The sequence below is a fragment of the Medicago sativa genome, chromosome 4 (assembly GCF_051527215.1).
Source record: "Medicago sativa cultivar Bolivia chromosome 4, Bolivia_mono, whole genome shotgun sequence".
NCBI classification, from domain to species: domain Eukaryota; kingdom Viridiplantae; phylum Streptophyta; class Magnoliopsida; order Fabales; family Fabaceae; genus Medicago; species Medicago sativa.
In genome coordinates, this window is record NC_140752.1 from 31,701,630 (window position 1) to 31,723,953 (window position 22,324).

At 36.8% G+C, this 22,324-nt stretch overlaps 61 non-coding genes and 3 pseudogenes across 61 annotated transcripts; all 64 read right to left on the reverse strand.

Annotated features, from left to right (window-relative positions):
- Window positions 1–102: 102 nt before the first annotated feature.
- Window positions 103–221, reverse strand: LOC146928529 (5S ribosomal RNA). Its single transcript, XR_015008604.1, has one exon. It is a non-coding gene; the product is annotated as a 5S ribosomal RNA (ribosomal RNA).
- A 229-nt stretch (window positions 222–450) lies between these two features.
- LOC146928530 (5S ribosomal RNA) lies at window positions 451–569 on the reverse strand. The gene has a single exon (XR_015008605.1). It is a non-coding gene; the product is annotated as a 5S ribosomal RNA (ribosomal RNA).
- Window positions 570–798: 229 nt separating this feature from the next.
- On the reverse strand, window positions 799–917 carry LOC146928531 (5S ribosomal RNA). Its single transcript, XR_015008606.1, has one exon. It is a non-coding gene; the product is annotated as a 5S ribosomal RNA (ribosomal RNA).
- A 229-nt stretch (window positions 918–1,146) lies between these two features.
- LOC146928532 (5S ribosomal RNA) lies at window positions 1,147–1,265 on the reverse strand. Its single transcript, XR_015008607.1, has one exon. It is a non-coding gene; the product is annotated as a 5S ribosomal RNA (ribosomal RNA).
- A 229-nt stretch (window positions 1,266–1,494) lies between these two features.
- On the reverse strand, window positions 1,495–1,613 carry LOC146928533 (5S ribosomal RNA). Its single transcript, XR_015008951.1, has one exon. It is a non-coding gene; the product is annotated as a 5S ribosomal RNA (ribosomal RNA).
- A 229-nt stretch (window positions 1,614–1,842) lies between these two features.
- On the reverse strand, window positions 1,843–1,961 carry LOC146928534 (5S ribosomal RNA). The gene has a single exon (XR_015008608.1). It is a non-coding gene; the product is annotated as a 5S ribosomal RNA (ribosomal RNA).
- A 229-nt stretch (window positions 1,962–2,190) lies between these two features.
- LOC146928535 (5S ribosomal RNA) lies at window positions 2,191–2,309 on the reverse strand. Its single transcript, XR_015008609.1, has one exon. It is a non-coding gene; the product is annotated as a 5S ribosomal RNA (ribosomal RNA).
- Window positions 2,310–2,537: 228 nt separating this feature from the next.
- LOC146928536 (5S ribosomal RNA) lies at window positions 2,538–2,656 on the reverse strand. Its single transcript, XR_015008611.1, has one exon. It is a non-coding gene; the product is annotated as a 5S ribosomal RNA (ribosomal RNA).
- A 229-nt stretch (window positions 2,657–2,885) lies between these two features.
- Window positions 2,886–3,004, reverse strand: LOC146928537 (5S ribosomal RNA). Its single transcript, XR_015008612.1, has one exon. It is a non-coding gene; the product is annotated as a 5S ribosomal RNA (ribosomal RNA).
- A 270-nt stretch (window positions 3,005–3,274) lies between these two features.
- Window positions 3,275–3,393, reverse strand: LOC146928538 (5S ribosomal RNA). The gene has a single exon (XR_015008613.1). It is a non-coding gene; the product is annotated as a 5S ribosomal RNA (ribosomal RNA).
- Window positions 3,394–3,622: 229 nt separating this feature from the next.
- Window positions 3,623–3,741, reverse strand: LOC146928539 (5S ribosomal RNA). Its single transcript, XR_015008614.1, has one exon. It is a non-coding gene; the product is annotated as a 5S ribosomal RNA (ribosomal RNA).
- Window positions 3,742–3,970: 229 nt separating this feature from the next.
- LOC146928540 (5S ribosomal RNA) lies at window positions 3,971–4,089 on the reverse strand. The gene has a single exon (XR_015008615.1). It is a non-coding gene; the product is annotated as a 5S ribosomal RNA (ribosomal RNA).
- Window positions 4,090–4,359: 270 nt separating this feature from the next.
- LOC146928541 (5S ribosomal RNA) lies at window positions 4,360–4,478 on the reverse strand. Its single transcript, XR_015008616.1, has one exon. It is a non-coding gene; the product is annotated as a 5S ribosomal RNA (ribosomal RNA).
- A 229-nt stretch (window positions 4,479–4,707) lies between these two features.
- On the reverse strand, window positions 4,708–4,826 carry LOC146928542 (5S ribosomal RNA). The gene has a single exon (XR_015008617.1). It is a non-coding gene; the product is annotated as a 5S ribosomal RNA (ribosomal RNA).
- Window positions 4,827–5,055: 229 nt separating this feature from the next.
- Window positions 5,056–5,174, reverse strand: LOC146928543 (5S ribosomal RNA). Its single transcript, XR_015008618.1, has one exon. It is a non-coding gene; the product is annotated as a 5S ribosomal RNA (ribosomal RNA).
- Window positions 5,175–5,403: 229 nt separating this feature from the next.
- LOC146928544 (5S ribosomal RNA) lies at window positions 5,404–5,522 on the reverse strand. Its single transcript, XR_015008619.1, has one exon. It is a non-coding gene; the product is annotated as a 5S ribosomal RNA (ribosomal RNA).
- A 229-nt stretch (window positions 5,523–5,751) lies between these two features.
- On the reverse strand, window positions 5,752–5,870 carry LOC146928545 (5S ribosomal RNA). The gene has a single exon (XR_015008620.1). It is a non-coding gene; the product is annotated as a 5S ribosomal RNA (ribosomal RNA).
- Window positions 5,871–6,099: 229 nt separating this feature from the next.
- Window positions 6,100–6,218, reverse strand: LOC146928546 (5S ribosomal RNA). Its single transcript, XR_015008952.1, has one exon. It is a non-coding gene; the product is annotated as a 5S ribosomal RNA (ribosomal RNA).
- A 229-nt stretch (window positions 6,219–6,447) lies between these two features.
- Window positions 6,448–6,566, reverse strand: LOC146928547 (5S ribosomal RNA). The gene has a single exon (XR_015008622.1). It is a non-coding gene; the product is annotated as a 5S ribosomal RNA (ribosomal RNA).
- A 229-nt stretch (window positions 6,567–6,795) lies between these two features.
- Window positions 6,796–6,914, reverse strand: LOC146928548 (5S ribosomal RNA). Its single transcript, XR_015008623.1, has one exon. It is a non-coding gene; the product is annotated as a 5S ribosomal RNA (ribosomal RNA).
- A 228-nt stretch (window positions 6,915–7,142) lies between these two features.
- LOC146928549 (5S ribosomal RNA) lies at window positions 7,143–7,261 on the reverse strand. The gene has a single exon (XR_015008624.1). It is a non-coding gene; the product is annotated as a 5S ribosomal RNA (ribosomal RNA).
- A 229-nt stretch (window positions 7,262–7,490) lies between these two features.
- Window positions 7,491–7,609, reverse strand: LOC146928550 (5S ribosomal RNA). The gene has a single exon (XR_015008625.1). It is a non-coding gene; the product is annotated as a 5S ribosomal RNA (ribosomal RNA).
- Window positions 7,610–7,838: 229 nt separating this feature from the next.
- LOC146928551 (5S ribosomal RNA) lies at window positions 7,839–7,957 on the reverse strand. Its single transcript, XR_015008872.1, has one exon. It is a non-coding gene; the product is annotated as a 5S ribosomal RNA (ribosomal RNA).
- Window positions 7,958–8,186: 229 nt separating this feature from the next.
- LOC146928552 (5S ribosomal RNA) lies at window positions 8,187–8,305 on the reverse strand. Its single transcript, XR_015008928.1, has one exon. It is a non-coding gene; the product is annotated as a 5S ribosomal RNA (ribosomal RNA).
- Window positions 8,306–8,534: 229 nt separating this feature from the next.
- LOC146928553 (5S ribosomal RNA) lies at window positions 8,535–8,653 on the reverse strand. Its single transcript, XR_015008626.1, has one exon. It is a non-coding gene; the product is annotated as a 5S ribosomal RNA (ribosomal RNA).
- A 229-nt stretch (window positions 8,654–8,882) lies between these two features.
- On the reverse strand, window positions 8,883–9,001 carry LOC146928554 (5S ribosomal RNA). Its single transcript, XR_015008627.1, has one exon. It is a non-coding gene; the product is annotated as a 5S ribosomal RNA (ribosomal RNA).
- Window positions 9,002–9,230: 229 nt separating this feature from the next.
- Window positions 9,231–9,349, reverse strand: LOC146928555 (5S ribosomal RNA). Its single transcript, XR_015008628.1, has one exon. It is a non-coding gene; the product is annotated as a 5S ribosomal RNA (ribosomal RNA).
- Window positions 9,350–9,578: 229 nt separating this feature from the next.
- LOC146928556 (5S ribosomal RNA) lies at window positions 9,579–9,697 on the reverse strand. The gene has a single exon (XR_015008629.1). It is a non-coding gene; the product is annotated as a 5S ribosomal RNA (ribosomal RNA).
- Window positions 9,698–9,926: 229 nt separating this feature from the next.
- LOC146928557 (5S ribosomal RNA) lies at window positions 9,927–10,045 on the reverse strand. Its single transcript, XR_015008630.1, has one exon. It is a non-coding gene; the product is annotated as a 5S ribosomal RNA (ribosomal RNA).
- A 229-nt stretch (window positions 10,046–10,274) lies between these two features.
- LOC146928558 (5S ribosomal RNA) lies at window positions 10,275–10,393 on the reverse strand. Its single transcript, XR_015008631.1, has one exon. It is a non-coding gene; the product is annotated as a 5S ribosomal RNA (ribosomal RNA).
- Window positions 10,394–10,622: 229 nt separating this feature from the next.
- Window positions 10,623–10,741, reverse strand: LOC146928559 (5S ribosomal RNA). Its single transcript, XR_015008633.1, has one exon. It is a non-coding gene; the product is annotated as a 5S ribosomal RNA (ribosomal RNA).
- Window positions 10,742–10,970: 229 nt separating this feature from the next.
- Window positions 10,971–11,089, reverse strand: LOC146928560 (5S ribosomal RNA). Its single transcript, XR_015008873.1, has one exon. It is a non-coding gene; the product is annotated as a 5S ribosomal RNA (ribosomal RNA).
- Window positions 11,090–11,318: 229 nt separating this feature from the next.
- Window positions 11,319–11,437, reverse strand: LOC146928561 (5S ribosomal RNA). Its single transcript, XR_015008634.1, has one exon. It is a non-coding gene; the product is annotated as a 5S ribosomal RNA (ribosomal RNA).
- Window positions 11,438–11,666: 229 nt separating this feature from the next.
- Window positions 11,667–11,785, reverse strand: LOC146928562 (5S ribosomal RNA). The gene has a single exon (XR_015008635.1). It is a non-coding gene; the product is annotated as a 5S ribosomal RNA (ribosomal RNA).
- A 229-nt stretch (window positions 11,786–12,014) lies between these two features.
- LOC146928563 (5S ribosomal RNA) lies at window positions 12,015–12,133 on the reverse strand. The gene has a single exon (XR_015008636.1). It is a non-coding gene; the product is annotated as a 5S ribosomal RNA (ribosomal RNA).
- A 229-nt stretch (window positions 12,134–12,362) lies between these two features.
- LOC146928564 (5S ribosomal RNA) lies at window positions 12,363–12,481 on the reverse strand. Its single transcript, XR_015008637.1, has one exon. It is a non-coding gene; the product is annotated as a 5S ribosomal RNA (ribosomal RNA).
- A 229-nt stretch (window positions 12,482–12,710) lies between these two features.
- Window positions 12,711–12,829, reverse strand: LOC146928565 (5S ribosomal RNA). The gene has a single exon (XR_015008639.1). It is a non-coding gene; the product is annotated as a 5S ribosomal RNA (ribosomal RNA).
- A 229-nt stretch (window positions 12,830–13,058) lies between these two features.
- On the reverse strand, window positions 13,059–13,177 carry LOC146928566 (5S ribosomal RNA). Its single transcript, XR_015008640.1, has one exon. It is a non-coding gene; the product is annotated as a 5S ribosomal RNA (ribosomal RNA).
- A 229-nt stretch (window positions 13,178–13,406) lies between these two features.
- LOC146928567 (5S ribosomal RNA) lies at window positions 13,407–13,525 on the reverse strand. Its single transcript, XR_015008641.1, has one exon. It is a non-coding gene; the product is annotated as a 5S ribosomal RNA (ribosomal RNA).
- Window positions 13,526–13,754: 229 nt separating this feature from the next.
- LOC146928568 (5S ribosomal RNA) lies at window positions 13,755–13,873 on the reverse strand. Its single transcript, XR_015008642.1, has one exon. It is a non-coding gene; the product is annotated as a 5S ribosomal RNA (ribosomal RNA).
- Window positions 13,874–14,102: 229 nt separating this feature from the next.
- On the reverse strand, window positions 14,103–14,221 carry LOC146928569 (5S ribosomal RNA). Its single transcript, XR_015008643.1, has one exon. It is a non-coding gene; the product is annotated as a 5S ribosomal RNA (ribosomal RNA).
- A 229-nt stretch (window positions 14,222–14,450) lies between these two features.
- Window positions 14,451–14,569, reverse strand: LOC146928570 (5S ribosomal RNA). The gene has a single exon (XR_015008645.1). It is a non-coding gene; the product is annotated as a 5S ribosomal RNA (ribosomal RNA).
- Window positions 14,570–14,797: 228 nt separating this feature from the next.
- LOC146928571 (5S ribosomal RNA) lies at window positions 14,798–14,916 on the reverse strand. The gene has a single exon (XR_015008646.1). It is a non-coding gene; the product is annotated as a 5S ribosomal RNA (ribosomal RNA).
- A 229-nt stretch (window positions 14,917–15,145) lies between these two features.
- On the reverse strand, window positions 15,146–15,264 carry LOC146928572 (5S ribosomal RNA). The gene has a single exon (XR_015008647.1). It is a non-coding gene; the product is annotated as a 5S ribosomal RNA (ribosomal RNA).
- A 229-nt stretch (window positions 15,265–15,493) lies between these two features.
- LOC146928573 (5S ribosomal RNA) lies at window positions 15,494–15,612 on the reverse strand. The gene has a single exon (XR_015008648.1). It is a non-coding gene; the product is annotated as a 5S ribosomal RNA (ribosomal RNA).
- Window positions 15,613–15,841: 229 nt separating this feature from the next.
- On the reverse strand, window positions 15,842–15,960 carry LOC146928574 (5S ribosomal RNA). The gene has a single exon (XR_015008649.1). It is a non-coding gene; the product is annotated as a 5S ribosomal RNA (ribosomal RNA).
- A 229-nt stretch (window positions 15,961–16,189) lies between these two features.
- Window positions 16,190–16,308, reverse strand: LOC146928575 (5S ribosomal RNA). Its single transcript, XR_015008650.1, has one exon. It is a non-coding gene; the product is annotated as a 5S ribosomal RNA (ribosomal RNA).
- A 229-nt stretch (window positions 16,309–16,537) lies between these two features.
- On the reverse strand, window positions 16,538–16,656 carry LOC146928576 (5S ribosomal RNA). Its single transcript, XR_015008651.1, has one exon. It is a non-coding gene; the product is annotated as a 5S ribosomal RNA (ribosomal RNA).
- Window positions 16,657–16,885: 229 nt separating this feature from the next.
- LOC146928577 (5S ribosomal RNA) lies at window positions 16,886–17,004 on the reverse strand. Its single transcript, XR_015008652.1, has one exon. It is a non-coding gene; the product is annotated as a 5S ribosomal RNA (ribosomal RNA).
- Window positions 17,005–17,233: 229 nt separating this feature from the next.
- Window positions 17,234–17,360, reverse strand: LOC146928578 (5S ribosomal RNA; annotated as a pseudogene).
- A 229-nt stretch (window positions 17,361–17,589) lies between these two features.
- On the reverse strand, window positions 17,590–17,708 carry LOC146928579 (5S ribosomal RNA). The gene has a single exon (XR_015008921.1). It is a non-coding gene; the product is annotated as a 5S ribosomal RNA (ribosomal RNA).
- A 229-nt stretch (window positions 17,709–17,937) lies between these two features.
- Window positions 17,938–18,056, reverse strand: LOC146928580 (5S ribosomal RNA). Its single transcript, XR_015008922.1, has one exon. It is a non-coding gene; the product is annotated as a 5S ribosomal RNA (ribosomal RNA).
- A 229-nt stretch (window positions 18,057–18,285) lies between these two features.
- LOC146928581 (5S ribosomal RNA) lies at window positions 18,286–18,404 on the reverse strand. Its single transcript, XR_015008653.1, has one exon. It is a non-coding gene; the product is annotated as a 5S ribosomal RNA (ribosomal RNA).
- Window positions 18,405–18,633: 229 nt separating this feature from the next.
- On the reverse strand, window positions 18,634–18,752 carry LOC146928582 (5S ribosomal RNA). The gene has a single exon (XR_015008654.1). It is a non-coding gene; the product is annotated as a 5S ribosomal RNA (ribosomal RNA).
- A 229-nt stretch (window positions 18,753–18,981) lies between these two features.
- Window positions 18,982–19,100, reverse strand: LOC146928583 (5S ribosomal RNA). The gene has a single exon (XR_015008656.1). It is a non-coding gene; the product is annotated as a 5S ribosomal RNA (ribosomal RNA).
- A 229-nt stretch (window positions 19,101–19,329) lies between these two features.
- On the reverse strand, window positions 19,330–19,448 carry LOC146928584 (5S ribosomal RNA). Its single transcript, XR_015008657.1, has one exon. It is a non-coding gene; the product is annotated as a 5S ribosomal RNA (ribosomal RNA).
- A 229-nt stretch (window positions 19,449–19,677) lies between these two features.
- Window positions 19,678–19,796, reverse strand: LOC146928585 (5S ribosomal RNA). Its single transcript, XR_015008658.1, has one exon. It is a non-coding gene; the product is annotated as a 5S ribosomal RNA (ribosomal RNA).
- A 229-nt stretch (window positions 19,797–20,025) lies between these two features.
- LOC146928586 (5S ribosomal RNA) lies at window positions 20,026–20,144 on the reverse strand. The gene has a single exon (XR_015008659.1). It is a non-coding gene; the product is annotated as a 5S ribosomal RNA (ribosomal RNA).
- A 229-nt stretch (window positions 20,145–20,373) lies between these two features.
- Window positions 20,374–20,500, reverse strand: LOC146928587 (5S ribosomal RNA; annotated as a pseudogene).
- Window positions 20,501–20,729: 229 nt separating this feature from the next.
- Window positions 20,730–20,848, reverse strand: LOC146928588 (5S ribosomal RNA). Its single transcript, XR_015008923.1, has one exon. It is a non-coding gene; the product is annotated as a 5S ribosomal RNA (ribosomal RNA).
- Window positions 20,849–21,077: 229 nt separating this feature from the next.
- Window positions 21,078–21,196, reverse strand: LOC146928589 (5S ribosomal RNA). Its single transcript, XR_015008924.1, has one exon. It is a non-coding gene; the product is annotated as a 5S ribosomal RNA (ribosomal RNA).
- Window positions 21,197–21,425: 229 nt separating this feature from the next.
- Window positions 21,426–21,552, reverse strand: LOC146928590 (5S ribosomal RNA; annotated as a pseudogene).
- A 229-nt stretch (window positions 21,553–21,781) lies between these two features.
- LOC146928591 (5S ribosomal RNA) lies at window positions 21,782–21,900 on the reverse strand. Its single transcript, XR_015008925.1, has one exon. It is a non-coding gene; the product is annotated as a 5S ribosomal RNA (ribosomal RNA).
- Window positions 21,901–22,129: 229 nt separating this feature from the next.
- LOC146928592 (5S ribosomal RNA) lies at window positions 22,130–22,248 on the reverse strand. The gene has a single exon (XR_015008660.1). It is a non-coding gene; the product is annotated as a 5S ribosomal RNA (ribosomal RNA).
- Between the last annotated feature and the right edge of the window lie 76 nt (window positions 22,249–22,324).

The window sequence follows — 22,324 nt, forward strand, 5'->3', positions numbered from 1 at the left end:
GAAGTTTATTTTTCAAAAACGACGTAAAATTACGCTAATTAACAAAAAGAACACGAAATTTTGGCAAAAAGAGGTGCAAAGAACACGAAATTTTGGCAAAAAGAGGTGCAACACAAGGACTTCCCAGGAGGTCACCCATCCTAGTACTACTCTCGCCCAAGCACGCTTAACTGCGGAGTTCTGATGGGATCCGGTGCATTAGTGCTGGTATGATCGCACCTGAAAGTAAAGCGTTGTAATTGTATATATGCATTTCTAAGTTTATTTTTCATTAAAGACGTCAAATTACGCTAATTAAAGAATAGAGTGTTAGGTTGCGTTAATTAACGAAAAAAATGAAATACAATCGAAGTTTATTTTTCAAAAACGACGTAAAATTACGCTAATTAACAAAAAGAACACGAAATTTTGGCAAAAAGAGGTGCAAAGAACACGAAATTTTGGCAAAAAGAGGTGCAACACAAGGACTTCCCAGGAGGTCACCCATCCTAGTACTACTCTCGCCCAAGCACGCTTAACTGCGGAGTTCTGATGGGATCCGGTGCATTAGTGCTGGTATGATCGCACCTGAAAGTAAAGCGTTGTAATTGTATATATGCATTTCTAAGTTTATTTTTCATTAAAGACGTCAAATTACGCTAATTAAAGAATAGAGAGTTAGGTTGCGTTAATTAACGAAAAAAATGAAATACAATCGAAGTTTATTTTTCAAAAACGACGTAAAATTACGCTAATTAACAAAAAGAACACGAAATTTTGGCAAAAAGAGGTGCAAAGAACACGAAATTTTGGCAAAAAGAGGTGCAACACAAGGACTTCCCAGGAGGTCACCCATCCTAGTACTACTCTCGCCCAAGCACGCTTAACTGCGGAGTTCTGATGGGATCCGGTGCATTAGTGCTGGTATGATCGCACCTGAAAGTAAAGCGTTGTAATTGTATATATGCATTTCTAAGTTTATTTTTCATTAAAGACGTCAAATTACGCTAATTAAAGAATAGAGAGTTAGGTTGCGTTAATTAACGAAAAAAATGAAATACAATCGAAGTTTATTTTTCAAAAACGACGTAAAATTACGCTAATTAACAAAAAGAACACGAAATTTTGGCAAAAAGAGGTGCAACGAACACGAAATTTTGGCAAAAAGAGGTGCAACACAAGGACTTCCCAGGAGGTCACCCATCCTAGTACTACTCTCGCCCAAGCACGCTTAACTGCGGAGTTCTGATGGGATCCGGTGCATTAGTGCTGGTATGATCGCACCTGAAAGTAAAGCGTTGTAATTGTATATATGCATTTCTAAGTTTATTTTTCATTAAAGACGTCAAATTACGCTAATTAAAGAATAGAGTGTTAGGTTGCGTTAATTAACGAAAAAAATGAAATACAATCGAAGTTTATTTTTCAAAAACGACGTAAAATTACGCTAATTAAGAAAAAGAACACGAAATTTTGGCAAAAAGAGGTGCAAAGAACACGAAATTTTGGCAAAAAGAGGTGCAACACAAGGACTTCCCAGGAGGTCACCCATCCTAGTACTACTCTCGCCCAAGCACGCTTAACTGCGGAGTTCTGATGGGATTCGGTGCATTAGTGCTGGTATGATCGCACCTGAAAGTAAAGCGTTGTAATTGTATATATGCATTTCTAAGTTTATTTTTCATTAAAGACGTCAAATTACGCTAATTTAAGAATAGAGAGTTAGGTTGCGTTAATTAACGAAAAAAATGAAATACAATCGAAGTTTATTTTTCAAAAACGACGTAAAATTACGCTAATTAACAAAAAGAACACGAAATTTTGGCAAAAAGAGGTGCAAAGAACACGAAATTTTGGCAAAAAGAGGTGCAACACAAGGACTTCCCAGGAGGTCACCCATCCTAGTACTACTCTCGCCCAAGCACGCTTAACTGCGGAGTTCTGATGGGATCCGGTGCATTAGTGCTGGTATGATCGCACCTGAAAGTAAAGCGTTGTAATTGTATATATGCATTTCTAAGTTTATTTTTCATTAAAGACGTCAAATTACGCTAATTAAAGAATAGAGAGTTAGGTTGCGTTAATTAACGAAAAAAATGAAATACAATCGAAGTTTATTTTTCAAAAACGACGTAAAATTACGCTAATTAACAAAAAGAACACGAAATTTTGGCTAAAAGAGGTGCAAAGAACACGAAATTTTGGCAAAAAGAGGTGCAACACAAGGACTTCCCAGGAGGTCACCCATCCTAGTACTACTCTCGCCCAAGCACGCTTAACTGCGGAGTTCTGATGGGATCCGGTGCATTAGTGCTGGTATGATCGCACCTGAAAGTAAAGCGTTGTAATTGTATATATGCATTTCTAAGTTTATATTTCATTAAAGACGTCAAATTACGCTAATTAAAGAATAGAGTGTTAGGTTGCGTTAATTAACGAAAAAATGAAATACAATCGAAGTTTATTTTTCAAAAACGACGTAAAATTACGCTAATTAACAAAAAGAACACGAAATTTTGGCAAAAAGAGGTGCAAAGAACACGAAATTTTGGCAAAAAGAGGTGCAACACAAGGACTTCCCAGGAGGTCACCCATCCTAGTACTACTCTCGCCCAAGCACGCTTAACTGCGGAGTTCTGATGGGATCCGGTGCATTAGTGCTGGTATGATCGCACCTGAAAGTAAAGCGTTGTAATTGTATATATGCATTTCTAAGTTTATTTTTCATTAAAGACGTCAAATTACGCTAATTAAAGAATAGAGAGTTAGGTTGCGTTAATTAACGAAAAAAATGAAATACAATCGAAGTTTATTTTTCAAAAACGACGTAAAATTACGCTAATTAACAAAAAGAACACGAAATTTAGGCAAAAAGAGGTGCAACGAACACGAAATTTTGGCAAAAAGAGGTGCAACACAAGGACTTCCCAGGAGGTCACCCATCCTAGTACTACTCTCGCCCAAGCACGCTTAACTGCGGAGTTCTGATGGGATCCGGTGCATTAGTGCTGGTATGATCGCACCTGAAAGTAAAGCGTTGTAATTGTATATATGCATTTCTAAGTTTATTTTTCATTAAAGACGTCAAATTACGCTAATTAAAGAATAGAGTGTTAGGTTGCGTTAATTAACGAAAAAAATGAAATACAATCGAAGTTTATTTTTCAAAAACGACGTAAAATTACGCTAATTAACAAAAAGAACACGAAATTTTGGCAAAAAGAGGTGCAAAGAACACGAAATTTTGGCAAAAAGAGGTGCAAGAGGTGCAAAGAACACGAAATTTTGGCAAAAAGAGGTGCAACACAAGGACTTCCCAGGAGGTCACCCATCCTAGTACTACTCTCGCCCAAGCACGCTTAACTGCGGAGTTCTGATGGGATCCGGTGCATTAGTGCTGGTATGATCGCACCTGAAAGTAAAGCGTTGTAATTGTATATATGCATTTCTAAGTTTATTTTTCATTAAAGACGTCAAATTACGCTAATTAAAGAATAGAGAGTTAGGTTGCGTTAATTAACGAAAAAAATGAAATACAATCGAAGTTTATTTTTCAAAAACGACGTAAAATTACGCTAATTAACAAAAAGAACACGAAATTTTGGCAAAAAGAGGTGCAAAGAACACGAAATTTTGGCAAAAAGAGGTGCAACACAAGGACTTCCCAGGAGGTCACCCATCCTAGTACTACTCTCGCCCAAGCACGCTTAACTGCGGAGTTCTGATGGGATCCGGTGCATTAGTGCTGGTATGATCGCACCTGAAAGTAAAGCGTTGTAATTGTATATATGCATTTCTAAGTTTATTTTTCATTAAAGACGTCAAATTACGCTAATTAAAGAATAGAGTGTTAGGTTGCGTTAATTAACGAAAAAAATGAAATACAATCGAAGTTTATTTTTTAAAAACGACGTAAAATTACGCTAATTAACAAAAAGAACACGAAATTTTGGCAAAAAGAGGTGCAAAGAACACGGAATTTTGGCAAAAAGAGGTGCAACACAAGGACTTCCCAGGAGGTCACCCATCCTAGTACTACTCTCGCCCAAGCACGCTTAACTGCGGAGTTCTGATGGGATCCGGTGCATTAGTGCTGGTATGATCGCACCTGAAAGTAAAGCGTTGTAATTGTATATATGCATTTCTAAGTTTATTTTTCATTAAAGACGTCAAATTACGCTAATTAAAGAATAGAGTGTTAGGTTGCGTTAATTAACGAAAAAAATGAAATACAATCGAAGTTTATTTTTCAAAAACGACGTAAAATTACGCTAATTAACAAAAAGAACACGAAATTTTGGCAAAAAGAGGTGCAAAGAACACGAAATTTTGGCAAAAAGAGGTGCAAGAGGTGCAAAGAACAGGAAATTTTGGCAAAAAGAGGTGCAACACAAGGACTTCCCAGGAGGTCACCCATCCTAGTACTACTCTCGCCCAAGCACGCTTAACTGCGGAGTTCTGATGGGATCCGGTGCATTAGTGCTGGTATGATCGCACCTGAAAGTAAAGCGTTGTAATTGTATATATGCATTTCTAAGTTTATTTTTCATTAAAGACGTCAAATTACGCTAATTAAAGAATAGAGAGTTAGGTTGCGTTAATTAACGAAAAAAATGAAATACAATCGAAGTTTATTTTTCAAAAACGACGTAAAATTACGCTAATTAACAAAAAGAACACGAAATTTTGGCAAAAAGAGGTGCAAAGAACACGAAATTTTGGCAAAAAGAGGTGCAACACAAGGACTTCCCAGGAGGTCACCCATCCTAGTACTACTCTCGCCCAAGCACGCTTAACTGCGGAGTTCTGATGGGATCCGGTGCATTAGTGCTGGTATGATCGCACCTGAAAGTAAAGCGTTGTAATTGTATATATGCATTTCTAAGTTTATTTTTCATTAAAGACGTCAAATTACGCTAATTAAAGAATAGAGTGTTAGGTTGCGTTAATTAACGAAAAAAATGAAATACAATCGAAGTTTATTTTTCAAAAACGACGTAAAATTACGCTAATTAACAAAAAGAACACGAAATTTTGGCAAAAAGAGGTGCAAAGAACACGAAATTTTGGCAAAAAGAGGTGCAACACAAGGACTTCCCAGGAGGTCACCCATCCTAGTACTACTCTCGCCCAAGCACGCTTAACTGCGGAGTTCTGATGGGATCCGGTGCATTAGTGCTGGTATGATCGCACCTGAAAGTAAAGCGTTGTAATTGTATATATGCATTTCTAAGTTTATTTTTCATTAAAGACGTCAAATTACGCTAATTAAAGAATAGAGAGTTAGGTTGCGTTAATTAACGAAAAAAATGAAATACAATCGAAGTTTATTTTTCAAAAACGACGTAAAATTACGCTAATTAACAAAAAGAACACGAAATTTTGGCAAAAAGAGGTGCAAAGAACACGAAATTTTGGCAAAAAGAGGTGCAACACAAGGACTTCCCAGGAGGTCACCCATCCTAGTACTACTCTCGCCCAAGCACGCTTAACTGCGGAGTTCTGATGGGATCCGGTGCATTAGTGCTGGTATGATCGCACCTGAAAGTAAAGCGTTGTAATTGTATATATGCATTTCTAAGTTTATTTTTCATTAAAGACGTCAAATTACGCTAATTAAAGAATAGAGAGTTAGGTTGCGTTAATTAACGAAAAAAATGAAATACAATCGAAGTTTATTTTTCAAAAACGACGTAAAATTACGCTAATTAACAAAAAGAACACGAAATTTTGGCAAAAAGAGGTGCAACGAACACGAAATTTTGGCAAAAAGAGGTGCAACACAAGGACTTCCCAGGAGGTCACCCATCCTAGTACTACTCTCGCCCAAGCACGCTTAACTGCGGAGTTCTGATGGGATCCGGTGCATTAGTGCTGGTATGATCGCACCTGAAAGTAAAGCGTTGTAATTGTATATATGCATTTCTAAGTTTATTTTTCATTAAAGACGTCAAATTACGCTAATTAAAGAATAGAGTGTTAGGTTGCGTTAATTAACGAAAAAAATGAAATACAATCGAAGTTTATTTTTCAAAAACGACGTAAAATTACGCTAATTAAGAAAAAGAACACGAAATTTTGGCAAAAAGAGGTGCAAAGAACACGAAATTTTGGCAAAAAGAGGTGCAACACAAGGACTTCCCAGGAGGTCACCCATCCTAGTACTACTCTCGCCCAAGCACGCTTAACTGCGGAGTTCTGATGGGATTCGGTGCATTAGTGCTGGTATGATCGCACCTGAAAGTAAAGCGTTGTAATTGTATATATGCATTTCTAAGTTTATTTTTCATTAAAGACGTCAAATTACGCTAATTTAAGAATAGAGAGTTAGGTTGCGTTAATTAACGAAAAAAATGAAATACAATCGAAGTTTATTTTTCAAAAACGACGTAAAATTACGCTAATTAACAAAAAGAACACGAAATTTTGGCAAAAAGAGGTGCAAAGAACACGAAATTTTGGCAAAAAGAGGTGCAACACAAGGACTTCCCAGGAGGTCACCCATCCTAGTACTACTCTCGCCCAAGCACGCTTAACTGCGGAGTTCTGATGGGATCCGGTGCATTAGTGCTGGTATGATCGCACCTGAAAGTAAAGCGTTGTAATTGTATATATGCATTTCTAAGTTTATTTTTCATTAAAGACGTCAAATTACGCTAATTAAAGAATAGAGAGTTAGGTTGCGTTAATTAACGAAAAAAATGAAATACAATCGAAGTTTATTTTTCAAAAACGACGTAAAATTACGCTAATTAACAAAAAGAACACGAAATTTTGGCTAAAAGAGGTGCAAAGAACACGAAATTTTGGCAAAAAGAGGTGCAACACAAGGACTTCCCAGGAGGTCACCCATCCTAGTACTACTCTCGCCCAAGCACGCTTAACTGCGGAGTTCTGATGGGATCCGGTGCATTAGTGCTGGTATGATCGCACCTGAAAGTAAAGCGTTGTAATTGTATATATGCATTTCTAAGTTTATTTTTCATTAAAGACGTCAAATTACGCTAATTAAAGAATAGAGTGTTAGGTTGCGTTAATTAACGAAAAAATGAAATACAATCGAAGTTTATTTTTCAAAAACGACGTAAAATTACGCTAATTAACAAAAAGAACACGAAATTTTGGCAAAAAGAGGTGCAAAGAACACGAAATTTTGGCAAAAAGAGGTGCAACACAAGGACTTCCCAGGAGGTCACCCATCCTAGTACTACTCTCGCCCAAGCACGCTTAACTGCGGAGTTCTGATGGGATCCGGTGCATTAGTGCTGGTATGATCGCACCTGAAAGTAAAGCGTTGTAATTGTATATATGCATTTCTAAGTTTATTTTTCATTAAAGACGTCAAATTACGCTAATTAAAGAATAGAGAGTTAGGTTGCGTTAATTAACGAAAAAAATGAAATACAATCGAAGTTTATTTTTCAAAAACGACGTAAAATTACGCTAATTAACAAAAAGAACACGAAATTTTGGCAAAAAGAGGTGCAAAGAACACGAAATTTTGGCAAAAAGAGGTGCAACACAAGGACTTCCCAGGAGGTCACCCATCCTAGTACTACTCTCGCCCAAGCACGCTTAACTGCGGAGTTCTGATGGGATCCGGTGCATTAGTGCTGGTATGATCGCACCTGAAAGTAAAGCGTTGTAATTGTATATATGCATGTCTAAGTTTATTTTTCATTAAAGACGTCAAATTACGCTAATTAAAGAATAGAGAGTTAGGTTGCGTTAATTAACGAAAAAAATGAAATACAATCGAAGTTTATTTTTCAAAAACGACGTAAAATTACGCTAATTAACAAAAAGAACACGAAATTTTGGCAAAAAGAGGTGCAAAGAACACGAAATTTTGGCAAAAAGAGGTGCAACACAAGGACTTCCCAGGAGGTCACCCATCCTAGTACCACTCTCGCCCAAGCACGCTTAACTGCGGAGTTCTGATGGGATCCGGTGCATTAGTGCTGGTATGATCGCACCTGAAAGTAAAGCGTTGTAATTGTATATATGCATTTCTAAGTTTATTTTTCATTAAAGACGTCAAATTACGCTAATTAAAGAATAGAGTGTTAGGTTGCGTTAATTAACGAAAAAAATGAAATACAATCGAAGTTTATTTTTCAAAAACGACGTAAAATTACGCTAATTAACAAAAAGAACACGAAATTTTGGCAAAAAGAGGTGCAAAGAACACGAAATTTTGGCAAAAAGAGGTGTAACACAAGGACTTCCCAGGAGGTCACCCATCCTAGTACTACTCTCGCCCAAGCACGCTTAACTGCGGAGTTCTGATGGGATCCGGTGCATTAGTGCTGGTATGATCGCACCTGAAAGTAAAGCGTTGTAATTGTATATATGCATTTCTAAGTTTATTTTTCATTAAAGACGTCAAATTACGCTAATTAAAGAATAGAGAGTTAGGTTGCGTTAATTAACGAAAAAAATGAAATACAATCGAAGTTTATTTTTCAAAAACGACGTAAAATTACGCTAATTAACAAAAAGAACACGAAATTTTGGCAAAAAGAGGTGCAAAGAACACGAAATTTTGGCAAAAAGAGGTGCAACACAAGGACTTCCCAGGAGGTCACCCATCCTAGTACTACTCTCGCCCAAGCACGCTTAACTGCGGAGTTCTGATGGGATCCGGTGCATTAGTGCTGGTATGATCGCACCTGAAAGTAAAGCGTTGTAATTGTATATATGCATTTCTAAGTTTATTTTTCATTAAAGACGTCAAATTACGCTAATTAAAGAATAGAGAGTTAGGTTGCGTTAATTAACGAAAAAAATGAAATACAATCGAAGTTTATTTTTCAAAAACGACGTAAAATTACGCTAATTAACAAAAAGAACACGAAATTTTGGCAAAAAGAGGTGCAAAGAACACGAAATTTTGGCAAAAAGAGGTGCAACACAAGGACTTCCCAGGAGGTCACCCATCCTAGTACTACTCTCGCCCAAGCACGCTTAACTGCGGAGTTCTGATGGGATCCGGTGCATTAGTGCTGGTATGATCGCACCTGAAAGTAAAGCGTTGTAATTGTATATATGCATTTCTAAGTTTATTTTTCATTAAAGACGTCAAATTACGCTAATTAAAGAATAGAGTGTTAGGTTGCGTTAATTAACGAAAAAAATGAAATACAATCGAAGTTTATTTTTCAAAAACGACGTAAAATTACGCTAATTAACAAAAAGAACACGAAATTTTGGCAAAAAGAGGTGCAAACAACACGAAATTTTGGCAAAAAGAGGTGCAACACAAGGACTTCCCAGGAGGTCACCCATCCTAGTACTACTCTCGCCCAAGCACGCTTAACTGCGGAGTTCTGATGGGATCCGGTGCATTAGTGCTGGTATGATCGCACCTGAAAGTAAAGCGTTGTAATTGTATATATGCATTTCTAAGTTTATTTTTCATTAAAGACGTCAAATTACGCTAATTAAAGAATAGAGAGTTAGGTTGCGTTAATTAACGAAAAAAATGAAATACAATCGAAGTTTATTTTTCAAAAACGACGTAAAATTACGCTAATTAACAAAAAGAACACGAAATTTTGGCTAAAAGAGGTGCAAAGAACACGAAATTTTGGCAAAAAGAGGTGCAACACAAGGACTTCCCAGGAGGTCACCCATCCTAGTACTACTCTCGCCCAAGCACGCTTAACTGCGGAGTTCTGATGGGATCCGGTGCATTAGTGCTGGTATGATCGCACCTGAAAGTAAAGCGTTGTAATTGTATATATGCATTTCTAAGTTTATTTTTCATTAAAGACGTCAAATTACGCTAATTAAAGAATAGAGTGTTAGGTTGCGTTAATTAACGAAAAAAATGAAATACAATCGAAGTTTATTTTTCAAAAACGACGTAAAATTACGCTAATTAACAAAAAGAACACGAAATTTTGGCAAAAAGAGGTGCAAAGAACACGAAATTTTGGCAAAAAGAGGTGCAACACAAGGACTTCCCAGGAGGTCACCCATCCTAGTACTACTCTCGCCCAAGCACGCTTAACTGCGGAGTTCTGATGGGATCCGGTGCATTAGTGCTGGTATGATCGCACCTGAAAGTAAAGCGTTGTAATTGTATATATGCATTTCTAAGTTTATTTTTCATTAAAGACGTCAAATTACGCTAATTAAAGAATAGAGAGTTAGGTTGCGTTAATTAACGAAAAAAATGAAATACAATCGAAGTTTATTTTTCAAAAACGACGTAAAATTACGCTAATTAACAAAAAGAACACGAAATTTTGGCAAAAAGAGGTGCAAAGAACACGAAATTTTGGCAAAAAGAGGTGCAACACAAGGACTTCCCAGGAGGTCACCCATCCTAGTACTACTCTCGCCCAAGCACGCTTAACTGCGGAGTTCTGATGGGATCCGGTGCATTAGTGCTGGTATGATCGCACCTGAAAGTAAAGCGTTGTAATTGTATATATGCATTTCTAAGTTTATTTTTCATTAAAGACGTCAAATTACGCTAATTAAAGAATAGAGAGTTAGGTTGCGTTAATTAACGAAAAAAATGAAATACAATCGAAGTTTATTTTTCAAAAACGACGTAAAATTACGCTAATTAACAAAAAGAACACGAAATTTTGGCAAAAAGAGGTGCAAAGAACACGAAATTTTGGCAAAAAGAGGTGCAACACAAGGACTTCCCAGGAGGTCACCCATCCTAGTACTACTCTCGCCCAAGCACGCTTAACTGCGGAGTTCTGATGGGATCCGGTGCATTAGTGCTGGTATGATCGCACCTGAAAGTAAAGCGTTGTAATTGTATATATGCATGTCTAAGTTTATTTTTCATTAAAGACGTCAAATTACGCTAATTAAAGAATAGAGAGTTAGGTTGCGTTAATTAACGAAAAAAATGAAATACAATCGAAGTTTATTTTTCAAAAACGACGTAAAATTACGCTAATTAACAAAAAGAACACGAAATTTTGGCAAAAAGAGGTGCAAAGAACACGAAATTTTGGCAAAAAGAGGTGCAACACAAGGACTTCCCAGGAGGTCACCCATCCTAGTACCACTCTCGCCCAAGCACGCTTAACTGCGGAGTTCTGATGGGATCCGGTGCATTAGTGCTGGTATGATCGCACCTGAAAGTAAAGCGTTGTAATTGTATATATGCATTTCTAAGTTTATTTTTCATTAAAGACGTCAAATTACGCTAATTAAAGAATAGAGTGTTAGGTTGCGTTAATTAACGAAAAAAATGAAATACAATCGAAGTTTATTTTTCAAAAACGACGTAAAATTACGCTAATTAACAAAAAGAACACGAAATTTTGGCAAAAAGAGGTGCAAAGAACACGAAATTTTGGCAAAAAGAGGTGCAACACAAGGACTTCCCAGGAGGTCACCCATCCTAGTACTACTCTCGCCCAAGCACGCTTAACTGCGGAGTTCTGATGGGATCCGGTGCATTAGTGCTGGTATGATCGCACCTGAAAGTAAAGCGTTGTAATTGTATATATGCATTTCTAAGTTTATTTTTCATTAAAGACGTCAAATTACGCTAATTAAAGAATAGAGAGTTAGGTTGCGTTAATTAACGAAAAAAATGAAATACAATCGAAGTTTATTTTTCAAAAACGACGTAAAATTACGCTAATTAACAAAAAGAACACGAAATTTTGGCAAAAAGAGGTGCAAAGAACACGAAATTTTGGCAAAAAGAGGTGCAACACAAGGACTTCCCAGGAGGTCACCCATCCTAGTACTACTCTCGCCCAAGCACGCTTAACTGCGGAGTTCTGATGGGATCCGGTGCATTAGTGCTGGTATGATCGCACCTGAAAGTAAAGCGTTGTAATTGTATATATGCATTTCTAAGTTTATTTTTCATTAAAGACGTCAAATTACGCTAATTAAAGAATAGAGAGTTAGGTTGCGTTAATTAACGAAAAAAATGAAATACAATCGAAGTTTATTTTTCAAAAACGACGTAAAATTACGCTAATTAACAAAAAGAACACGAAATTTTGGCAAAAAGAGGTGCAAAGAACACGAAATTTTGGCAAAAAGAGGTGCAACACAAGGACTTCCCAGGAGGTCACCCATCCTAGTACTACTCTCGCCCAAGCACGCTTAACTGCGGAGTTCTGATGGGATCCGGTGCATTAGTGCTGGTATGATCGCACCTGAAAGTAAAGCGTTGTAATTGTATATATGCATTTCTAAGTTTATTTTTCATTAAAGACGTCAAATTACGCTAATTAAAGAATAGAGTGTTAGGTTGCGTTAATTAACGAAAAAAATGAAATACAATCGAAGTTTATTTTTCAAAAACGACGTAAAATTACGCTAATTAACAAAAAGAACACGAAATTTTGGCAAAAAGAGGTGCAAAGAACACGAAATTTTGGCAAAAAGAGGTGCAACACAAGGACTTCCCAGGAGGTCACCCATCCTAGTACTACTCTCGCCCAAGCACGCTTAACTGCGGAGTTCTGATGGGATCCGGTGCATTAGTGCTGGTATGATCGCACCTGAAAGTAAAGCGTTGTAATTGTATATATGCATTTCTAAGTTTATTTTTCATTAAAGACGTCAAATTACGCTAATTAAAGAATAGAGAGTTAGGTTGCGTTAATTAACGAAAAAAATGAAATACAATCGAAGTTTATTTTTCAAAAACGACGTAAAATTACGCTAATTAACAAAAAGAACACGAAATTTTGGCTAAAAGAGGTGCAAAGAACACGAAATTTTGGCAAAAAGAGGTGCAACACAAGGACTTCCCAGGAGGTCACCCATCCTAGTACTACTCTCGCCCAAGCACGCTTAACTGCGGAGTTCTGATGGGATCCGGTGCATTAGTGCTGGTATGATCGCACCTGAAAGTAAAGCGTTGTAATTGTATATATGCATTTCTAAGTTTATTTTTCATTAAAGACGTCAAATTACGCTAATTAAAGAATAGAGTGTTAGGTTGCGTTAATTAACGAAAAAAATGAAATACAATCGAAGTTTATTTTTCAAAAACGACGTAAAATTACGCTAATTAACAAAAAGAACACGAAATTTTGGCAAAAAGAGGTGCAAAGAACACGAAATTTTGGCAAAAAGAGGTGCAACACAAGGACTTCCCAGGAGGTCACCCATCCTAGTACTACTCTCGCCCAAGCACGCTTAACTGCGGAGTTCTGATGGGATCCGGTGCATTAGTGCTGGTATGATCGCACCTGAAAGTAAAGCGTTGTAATTGTATATATGCATTTCTAAGTTTATTTTTCATTAAAGACGTCAAATTACGCTAATTAAAGAATAGAGAGTTAGGTTGCGTTAATTAACGAAAAAAATGAAATACAATCGAAGTTTATTTTTCAAAAACGACGTAAAATTACGCTAATTAACAAAAAGAACACGAAATTTTGGCAAAAAGAGGTGCAAAGAACACGAAATTTTGGCAAAAAGAGGTGCAACACAAGGACTTCCCAGGAGGTCACCCATCCTAGTACTACTCTCGCCCAAGCACGCTTAACTGCGGAGTTCTGATGGGATCCGGTGCATTAGTGCTGGTATGATCGCACCTGAAAGTAAAGCGTTGTAATTGTATATATGCATTTCTAAGTTTATTTTTCATTAAAGACGTCAAATTACGCTAATTAAAGAATAGAGTGTTAGGTTGCGTTAATTAACGAAAAAAATGAAATACAATCGAAGTTTATTTTTCAAAAACGACGTAAAATTACGCTAATTAACAAAAAGAACACGAAATTTTGGCAAAAAGAGGTGCAAAGAACACGAAATTTTGGCAAAAAGAGGTGCAACACAAGGACTTCCCAGGAGGTCACCCATCCTAGTACTACTCTCGCCCAAGCACGCTTAACTGCGGAGTTCTGATGGGATCCGGTGCATTAGTGCTGGTATGATCGCACCTGAAAGTAAAGCGTTGTAATTGTATATATGCATTTCTAAGTTTATTTTTCATTAAAGACGTCAAATTACGCTAATTAAAGAATAGAGTGTTAGGTTGCGTTAATTAACGAAAAAAATGAAATACAATCGAAGTTTATTTTTCAAAAACGACGTAAAATTACGCTAATTAACAAAAAGAACACGAAATTTTGGCAAAAAGAGGTGCAAAGAACACGAAATTTTGGCAAAAAGAGGTGCAACACAAGGACTTCCCAGGAGGTCACCCATCCTAGTACTACTCTCGCCCAAGCACGCTTAACTGCGGAGTTCTGATGGGATCCGGTGCATTAGTGCTGGTATGATCGCACCTGAAAGTAAAGCGTTGTAATTGTATATATGCATTTCTAAGTTTATTTTTCATTAAAGACGTCAAATTACGCTAATTAAAGAATAGAGAGTTAGGTTGCGTTAATTAACGAAAAAAATGAAATACAATCGAAGTTTATTTTTCAAAAACGACGTAAAATTACGCTAATTAACAAAAAGAACACGAAATTTTGGCAAAAAGAGGTGCAAAGAACACGAAATTTTGGCAAAAAGAGGTGCAACACAAGGACTTCCCAGGAGGTCACCCATCCTAGTACTACTCTCGCCCAAGCACGCTTAACTGCGGAGTTCTGATGGGATCCGGTGCATTAGTGCTGGTATGATCGCACCTGAAAGTAAAGCGTTGTAATTGTATATATGCATTTCTAAGTTTATTTTTCATTAAAGACGTCAAATTACGCTAATTAAAGAATAGAGTGTTAGGTTGCGTTAATTAACGAAAAAAATGAAATACAATCGAAGTTTATTTTCAAAAACGACGTAAAATTACGCTAATTAACAAAAAGAACACGAAATTTTGGCAAAAAGAGGTGCAAAGAACACTAAATTTTGGCAAAAAGAGGTGCAACACAAGGACTTCCCAGGAGGTCACCCATCCTAGTACTACTCTCGCCCAAGCACGCTTAACTGCGGAGTTCTGATGGGATCCGGTGCATTAGTGCTGGTATGATCGCACCTGAAAGTAAAGCGTTGTAATTGTATATATGCATTTCTAAGTTTATTTTTCATTAAAGACGTCAAATTACGCTAATTAAAGAATAGAGAGTTAGGTTGCGTTAATTAACGAAAAAAATGAAATACAATCGAAGTTTATTTTTCAAAAACGACGTAAAATTACGCTAATTAACAAAAAGAACACGAAATTTTGGCAAAAAGAGGTGCAAGGAACACGAAATTTTGGCAAAAAGAGGTGCAACACAAGGACTTCCCAGGAGGTCACCCATCCTAGTACTACTCTCGCCCAAGCACGCTTAACTGCGGAGTTCTGATGGGATCCGGTGCATTAGTGCTGGTATGATCGCACCTGAAAGTAAAGCGTTGTAATTGTATATATGCATTTCTAAGTTTATTTTTCATTAAAGACGTCAAATTACGCTAATTAAAGAATAGAGTGTTAGGTTGCGTTAATTAACGAAAAAAATGAAATACAATCGAAGTTTATTTTTCAAAAACGACGTAAAATTACGCTAATTAACAAAAAGAACACGAAATTTTGGCAAAAAGAGGTGCAAAGAACACGAAATTTTGGCAAAAAGAGGTGCAACACAAGGACTTCCCAGGAGGTCACCCATCCTAGTACTACTCTCGCCCAAGCACGCTTAACTGCGGAGTTCTGATGGGATCCGGTGCATTAGTGCTGGTATGATCGCACCTGAAAGTAAAGCGTTGTAATTGTATATATGCATTTCTAAGTTTATTTTTCATTAAAGACGTCAAATTACGCTAATTAAAGAATAGAGAGTTAGGTTGCGTTAATTAACGAAAAAAATGAAATACAATCGAAGTTTATTTTTCAAAAACGACGTAAAATTACGCTAATTAACAAAAAGAACACGAAATTTTGGCAAAAAGAGGTGCAAAGAACACGAAATTTTGGCAAAAAGAGGTGCAACACAAGGACTTCCCAGGAGGTCACCCATCCTAGTACTACTCTCGCCCAAGCACGCTTAACTGCGGAGTTCTGATGGGATCCGGTGCATTAGTGCTGGTATGATCGCACCTGAAAGTAAAGCGTTGTAATTGTATATATGCATTTCTAAGTTTATTTTTCATTAAAGACGTCAAATTACGCTAATTAAAGAATAGAGAGTTAGGTTGCGTTAATTAACGAAAAAAATGAAATACAATCGAAGTTTATTTTTCAAAAACGACGTAAAATTACGCTAATTAACAAAAAGAACACGAAATTTTGGCAAAAAGAGGTGCAAAGAACACGAAATTTTGGCAAAAAGAGGTGCAACACAAGGACTTCCCAGGAGGTCACCCATCCTAGTACTACTCTCGCCCAAGCACGCTTAACTGCGGAGTTCTGATGGGATCCGGTGCATTAGTGCTGGTATGATCGCACCTGAAAGTAAAGCGTTGTAATTGTATATATGCATTTCTAAGTTTATTTTTCATTAAAGACGTCAAATTACGCTAATTAAAGAATAGAGAGTTAGGTTGCGTTAATTAACGAAAAAAATGAAATACAATCGAAGTTTATTTTTCAAAAACGACGTAAAATTACGCTAATTAACAAAAAGAACACGAAATTTTGGCAAAAAGAGGTGCAAAGAACACGAAATTTTGGCAAAAAGAGGTGCAACACAAGGACTTCCCAGGAGGTCACCCATCCTAGTACTACTCTCGCCCAAGCACGCTTAACTGCGGAGTTCTGATGGGATCCGGTGCATTAGTGCTGGTATGATCGCACCTGAAAGTAAAGCGTTGTAATTGTATATATGCATTTCTAAGTTTATTTTTCATTAAAGACGTCAAATTACGCTAATTAAAGAATAGAGAGTTAGGTTGCGTTAATTAACGAAAAAAATGAAATACAATCGAAGTTTATTTTTCAAAAACGACGTAAAATTACGCTAATTAACAAAAAGAACACGAAATTTTGGCAAAAAGAGGTGCAAAGAACACGAAATTTTGGCAAAAAGAGGTGCAACACAAGGACTTCCCAGGAGGTCACCCATCCTAGTACTACTCTCGCCCAAGCACGCTTAACTGCGGAGTTCTGATGGGATCCGGTGCATTAGTGCTGGTATGATCGCACCTGAAAGTAAAGCGTTGTAATTGTATATATGCATTTCTAAGTTTATTTTTCATTAAAGACGTCAAATTACGCTAATTAAAGAATAGAGAGTTAGGTTGCGTTAATTAACGAAAAAAATGAAATACAATCGAAGTTTATTTTTCAAAAACGACGTAAAATTACGCTAATTAACAAAAAGAACACGAAATTTTGGCAAAAAGAGGTGCAAAGAACACGAAATTTTGGCAAAAAGAGGTGCAACACAAGGACTTCCCAGGAGGTCACCCATCCTAGTACTACTCTACTACTCTCGCCCAAGCAGGCTTAACTGCGGAGTTCTGATGGGATCCGGTGCATTAGTGCTGGTATGATCGCACCTGAAAGTAAAGCGTTGTAATTGTATATATGCATTTCTAAGTTTATTTTTCATTAAAGACGTCAAATTACGCTAATTAAAGAATAGAGAGTTAGGTTGCGTTAATTAACGAAAAAAATGAAATACAATCGAAGTTTATTTTTCAAAAACGACGTAAAATTACGCTAATTAACAAAAAGAACACGAAATTTTGGCAAAAAGAGGTGCAAAGAACACGAAATTTTGGCAAAAAGAGGTGCAACACAAGGACTTCCCAGGAGGTCACCCATCCTAGTACTACTTTCGCCCAAGCACGCTTAACTGCGGAGTTCTGATGGGATCCGGTGCATTAGTGCTGGTATGATCGCACCTGAAAGTAAAGCGTTGTAATTGTATATATGCATTTCTAAGTTTATTTTTCATTAAAGACGTCAAATTACGCTAATTAAAGAATAGAGTGTTAGGTTGCGTTAATTAACGAAAAAAATGAAATACAATCGAAGTTTATTTTTCAAAAACGACGTAAAATTACGCTAATTAAGAAAAAGAACACGAAATTTTGGCAAAAAGAGGTGCAAAGAACACGAAATTTTGGCAAAAAGAGGTGCAACACAAGGACTTCCCAGGAGGTCACCCATCCTAGTACTACTTTCGCCCAAGCACGCTTAACTGCGGAGTTCTGATGGGATCCGGTGCATTAGTGCTGGTATGATCGCACCTGAAAGTAAAGCGTTGTAATTGTATATATGCATTTCTAAGTTTATTTTTCATTAAAGACGTCAAATTACGCTAATTAAAGAATAGAGAGTTAGGTTGCGTTAATTAACGAAAAAAATGAAATACAATCGAAGTTTATTTTTCAAAAACGACGTAAAATTACGCTAATTAACAAAAAGAACACGAAATTTTGGCAAAAAGAGGTGCAAAGAACACGAAATTTTGGCAAAAAGAGGTGCAACACAAGGACTTCCCAGGAGGTCACCCATCCTAGTACTACTCTCGCCCAAGCACGCTTAACTGCGGAGTTCTGATGGGATCCGGTGCATTAGTGCTGGTATGATCGCACCTGAAAGTAAAGCGTTGTAATTGTATATATGCATTTCTAAGTTTATTTTTCATTAAAGACGTCAAATTACGCTAATTAAAGAATAGAGTGTTAGGTTGCGTTAATTAACGAAAAAAATGAAATACAATCGAAGTTTATTTTTCAAAAACGACGTAAAATTACGCTAATTAACAAAAAGAACACGAAATTTTGGCAAAAAGAGGTGCAAAGAACACGAAATTTTGGCAAAAAGAGGTGCAACACAAGGACTTCCCAGGAGGTCACCCATCCTAGTACTACTCTCGCCCAAGCACGCTTAACTGCGGAGTTCTGATGGGATCCGGTGCATTAGTGCTGGTATGATCGCACCTGAAAGTAAAGCGTTGTAATTGTATATATGCATTTCTAAGTTTATTTTTCATTAAAGACGTCAAATTACGCTAATTAAAGAATAGAGAGATAGGTTGCGTTAATTAACGAAAAAAATGAAATACAATCGAAGTTTATTTTTCAAAAACGACGTAAAATTACGCTAATTAACAAAAAGAACACGAAATTTTGGCAAAAAGAGGTGCAAGGAACACGAAATTTTGGCAAAAAGAGGTGCAACACAAGGACTTCCCAGGAGGTCACCCATCCTAGTACTACTCTCGCCCAAGCACGCTTAACTGCGGAGTTCTGATGGGATCCGGTGCATTAGTGCTGGTATGATCGCACCTGAAAGTAAAGCGTTGTAATTGTATATATGCATTTCTAAGTTTATTTTTCATTAAAGACGTCAAATTACGCTAATTAAAGAATAGAGTGTTAGGTTGCGTTAATTAACGAAAAAAATGAAATACAATCGAAGTTTATTTTTCAAAAACGACGTAAAATTACGCTAATTAACAAAAAGAACACGAAATTTTGGCAAAAAGAGGTGCAAAGAACACGAAATTTTGGCAAAAAGAGGTGCAACACAAGGACTTCCCAGGAGGTCACCCATCCTAGTACTACTCTCGCCCAAGCACGCTTAACTGCGGAGTTCTGATGGGATCCGGTGCATTAGTGCTGGTATGATCGCACCTGAAAGTAAAGCGTTGTAATTGTATATATGCATTTCTAAGTTTATTTTTCATTAAAGACGTCAAATTACGCTAATTAAAGAATAGAGAGTTAGGTTGCGTTAATTAACGAAAAAAATGAAATACAATCGAAGTTTATTTTTCAAAAACGACGTAAAATTACGCTAATTAACAAAAAGAACACGAAATTTTGGCAAAAAGAGGTGCAAAGAACACGAAATTTTGGCAAAAAGAGGTGCAACACAAGGACTTCCCAGGAGGTCACCCATCCTAGTACTACTCTCGCCCAAGCACGCTTAACTGCGGAGTTCTGATGGGATCCGGTGCATTAGTGCTGGTATGATCGCACCTGAAAGTAAAGCGTTGTAATTGTATATATGCATTTCTAAGTTTATTTTTCATTAAAGACGTCAAATTACGCTAATTAAAGAATAGAGAGTTAGGTTGCGTTAATTAACGAAAAAAATGAAATACAATCGAAGTTTATTTTTCAAAAACGACGTAAAATTACGCTAATTAACAAAAAGAACACGAAATTTTGGCAAAAAGAGGTGCAAAGAACACGAAATTTTGGCAAAAAGAGGTGCAACACAAGGACTTCCCAGGAGGTCACCCATCCTAGTACTACTCTCGCCCAAGCACGCTTAACTGCGGAGTTCTGATGGGATCCGGTGCATTAGTGCTGGTATGATCGCACCTGAAAGTAAAGCGTTGTAATTGTATATATGCATTTCTAAGTTTATTTTTCATTAAAGACGTCAAATTACGCTAATTAAAGAATAGAGAGTTAGGTTGCGTTAATTAACGAAAAAAATGAAATACAATCGAAGTTTATTTTTCAAAAACGACGTAAAATTACGCTAATTAACAAAAAGAACACGAAATTTTGGCAAAAAGAGGTGCAAAGAACACGAAATTTTGGCAAAAAGAGGTGCAACACAAGGACTTCCCAGGAGGTCACCCATCCTAGTACTACTCTACTACTCTCGCCCAAGCAGGCTTAACTGCGGAGTTCTGATGGGATCCGGTGCATTAGTGCTGGTATGATCGCACCTGAAAGTAAAGCGTTGTAATTGTATATATGCATTTCTAAGTTTATTTTTCATTAAAGACGTCAAATTACGCTAATTAAAGAATAGAGAGTTAGGTTGCGTTAATTAACGAAAAAAATGAAATACAATCGAAGTTTATTTTTCAAAAACGACGTAAAATTACGCTAATTAACAAAAAGAACACGAAATTTTGGCAAAAAGAGGTGCAAAGAACACGAAATTTTGGCAAAAAGAGGTGCAACACAAGGACTTCCCAGGAGGTCACCCATCCTAGTACTACTTTCGCCCAAGCACGCTTAACTGCGGAGTTCTGATGGGATCCGGTGCATTAGTGCTGGTATGATCGCACCTGAAAGTAAAGCGTTGTAATTGTATATATGCATTTCTAAGTTTATTTTTCATTAAAGACGTCAAATTACGCTAATTAAAGAATAGAGTGTTAGGTTGCGTTAATTAACGAAAAAAATGAAATACAATCGAAGTTTATTTTTCAAAAACGACGTAAAATTACGCTAATTAAGAAAAAGAACACGAAATTTTGGCAAAAAGAGGTGCAAAGAACACGAAATTTTGGCAAAAAGAGGTGCAACACAAGGACTTCCCAGGAGGTCACCCATCCTAGTACTACTTTCGCCCAAGCACGCTTAACTGCGGAGTTCTGATGGGATCCGGTGCATTAGTGCTGGTATGATCGCACCTGAAAGTAAAGCGTTGTAATTGTATATATGCATTTCTAAGTTTATTTTTCATTAAAGACGTCAAATTACGCTAATTAAAGAATAGAGTGTTAGGTTGCGTTAATTAACGAAAAAAATGAAATACAATCGAAGTTTATTTTTCAAAAACGACGTAAAATTACGCTAATTAAGAAAAAGAACACGAAATTTTGGCAAAAAGAGGTGCAAAGAACACGAAATTTTGGCAAAAAGAGGTGCAACACAAGGACTTCCCAGGAGGTCACCCATCCTAGTACTACTCTACTACTCTCGCCCAAGCAGGCTTAACTGCGGAGTTCTGATGGGATCCGGTGCATTAGTGCTGGTATGATCGCACCTGAAAGTAAAGCGTTGTAATTGTATATATGCATTTCTAAGTTTATTTTTCATTAAAGACGTCAAATTACGCTAATTAAAGAATAGAGAGTTAGGTTGCGTTAATTAACGAAAAAAATGAAATACAATCGAAGTTTATTTTTCAAAAACGACGTAAAATTACGCTAATTAACAAAAAGAACACGAAATTTTGGCAAAAAGAGGTGCAAAGAACACGAAATTTTGGCAAAAAGAGGTGCAACACAAGGACTTCCCAGGAGGTCACCCATCCTAGTACTACTTTCGCCCAAGCACGCTTAACTGCGGAGTTCTGATGGGATCCGGTGCATTAGTGCTGGTATGATCGCACCTGAAAGTAAAGCGTTGTAATTGTATATATGCATTTCTAAGTTTATTTTTCATTAAAGACGTCAAATTACGCTAATTAAAGAATAGAGTGTTAGGTTGCGTTAATTAACGAAAAAAATGAAATACAATCGAAGTTTATTTTTCAAAAACGACGTAAAATTACGCTAATTAAGAAAAAGAACACGAAATTTTGGCAAAAAGAGGTGCAAAGAACACGAAATTTTGGCAAAAAGAGGTGCAACACAAGGACTTCCCAGGAGGTCACCCATCCTAGTACTACTCTCGCCCAAGCACGCTTAACTGCGGAGTTCTGATGGGATCCGGTGCATTAGTGCTGGTATGATCGCACCTGAAAGTAAAGCGTTGTAATTGTATATATGCATTTCTAAGTTTATTTTTCATTAAAGACGTCAAATTACGCTAATTA